Raw genomic sequence first — 2,110 nt, 5'->3', positions numbered from 1 at the left:
CGGTTTAGCCAGGCGCTGAGTCGGTTGGTTAGAGAAAAGATGCGTGGGCGTACTGGAAAAGGTCTTCGCCAGCAGAGAAGAGAGTGCTAGCAACATGATGCTCCCTCTCCAGAGGCGCGGCAACTTCGGTTTGATCAGCAGTATCATTGTATCTCAGCATATTCCGGGAGTATCGCTTGTGTGAGCCTGGGCGAGTTGGTGGGTCAAGTGTGCAGACAGGTGTGAGGACACTCTGACGTGAACATCCTCGGAGGGGACTACCTCTTGCAGGTACTGCAGTTGTTACGTGTGTCCCAACGTGACCTTGTAGATTGGTTGGGACTGCGTGGCTGCAGTCTCCGCTACGAAACACTCGTGGCGTTGGGACAGTTTCACAGGTCAGGCGCCTTCTTACACACGCGGAGCGCACACCTATCGGCCGGTGCACTGCAGGGACAGTTCGACACTAAGGCGTGGGACTGGGCATCGGCAAGAGTGCTTCGGGCAACTGGGACACAGCCGCTACTGTCTAGTCTAATCTCCCGAACACAGGGGCAGCGCCGACCAACTTGGACTGCCTTCAAGGAGAGCACACTTGACCACAGTAGGGAGCTCCAGTGCAGTCACATGCTCCAGGTCATCGCAGCGCGTGCATGGCCGTCCTGTGCTTGTGCACTAGCCGACTTATGCTATTGAGAACCAGGACGTGCTTCCACACCCCGACCGCTCAAGAAACGATCGGATTTCTTCTTCGCCTTCCTAGGGCATCCTTGCATTGTGACTGGCTCGACTGCGAGAGACGGCTTCCTCCTCACTATTGGCAACGAAGCAGAAAGGCGTTCTCATCCTTATCTCGGTGACAGCAGCACTAACACGGGGCGCTGTCTCTTCAGCTAGTAGTCTAGACACCCCTAATGCTCTGAGACAGCTGCTACCCAGGCAACAAACGACGCAGGTGAGCACCTTCTACCCGACGAACAGGGACTGTGATCTCGCGCCGCGCCAGAGTAGCACGAGGCACTTCTCTACGATTTCGAGTTCATTTCGTGGCAACCTAAAGTGTTCGGTATCCACGCGACGACGGGCCCTAGCACTGCTTAAACGCCATTCCACCTTCTACGCCGGCGTGACCCGCTGAAGCCCTGTCGACTGGGCGCGCACCTTGATCTTGCTTCCAAGCACGCAGGGGGAAAAAGGCAGGGAGGCGACGGGCTTGGTTCGGGCGAGATGGCCACATGGCTGGCTGACGGGGTTTCTTTACTGTGATGCAACTTCAAACCTGACCCCTGAATGCGTGACTTCTTCGTATGCAATGGGGTCAGCGTTCCCAGGATTCATACACCGGAGAGCGATGGCTCGGATCCAGCCACTGCGAGCCGGGCGGTCTGGAGACATGTAGAGACGCGGACTGCGTCGATCCTGTGTAGTTGTTCCTGCGTCGCATAAAACCTGTCAGCTTCACCCTGGGTTCCTGGGCGTGGGAGCACCTACGAGGTTTCCGTGTATAGATATCCAAATAACTGTATGAACACTTGGCAGCCAGCCACTGCGAGGACTCGGTGCGGCGCCCGTGTTCGTTTTTGCATGCGTTCTTTGGACTGCGCCTTACCGGCTCTGGAAGACCGGAACTGCTGTGCGTCATTCAGTATTATAGTCTGTCGGCGTTGTAGATGGCAGTGCGGTATGCCTGGAATCTGTTCCCCCTCTGCTCGGGGAACTCTTCTTTTTCATGAGACCCGATCCGTGGGCGGCCGCCGCGGTCAGGGTCAAAGCTGCTATCGGGGTCAAATGCGATTCTCTCCACTTTTCGCTCGTCCTTCCTTCGCTTCGTGAAAGCGAACATATGTGAGCCGGGATCCGGAAGAGCAAGGCGTTTAGCACCCTGGCCCGCCCGACTTCATTCTTTGGCATGTTTCCGCTGTAGTCAGCACCATCTCGGACGGTTGTCTGAGCCGGACAGTTTTTGTTTGCAAGAGCAGAAGCTTTTTTCTGGCGTGTAATTGCAAGGACTGAGGCCTCTTGTCCCATGATGGGTTTCACTTGGCAAGTTGACAGCGTCAATCCTCATTGCTGAGACGCTGAGGTCTCTCTCATGCAAAGTGTAAGTGTGGTCGTCGGTAGATCCTGTAGC

Source organism: Cystoisospora suis (assembly GCF_002600585.1).
Source record: "Cystoisospora suis strain Wien I chromosome Unknown contig_1083, whole genome shotgun sequence".
Taxonomy (NCBI): domain Eukaryota; phylum Apicomplexa; class Conoidasida; order Eucoccidiorida; family Sarcocystidae; genus Cystoisospora; species Cystoisospora suis.
Note: the sequence above shows the minus strand (reverse complement) of the source record.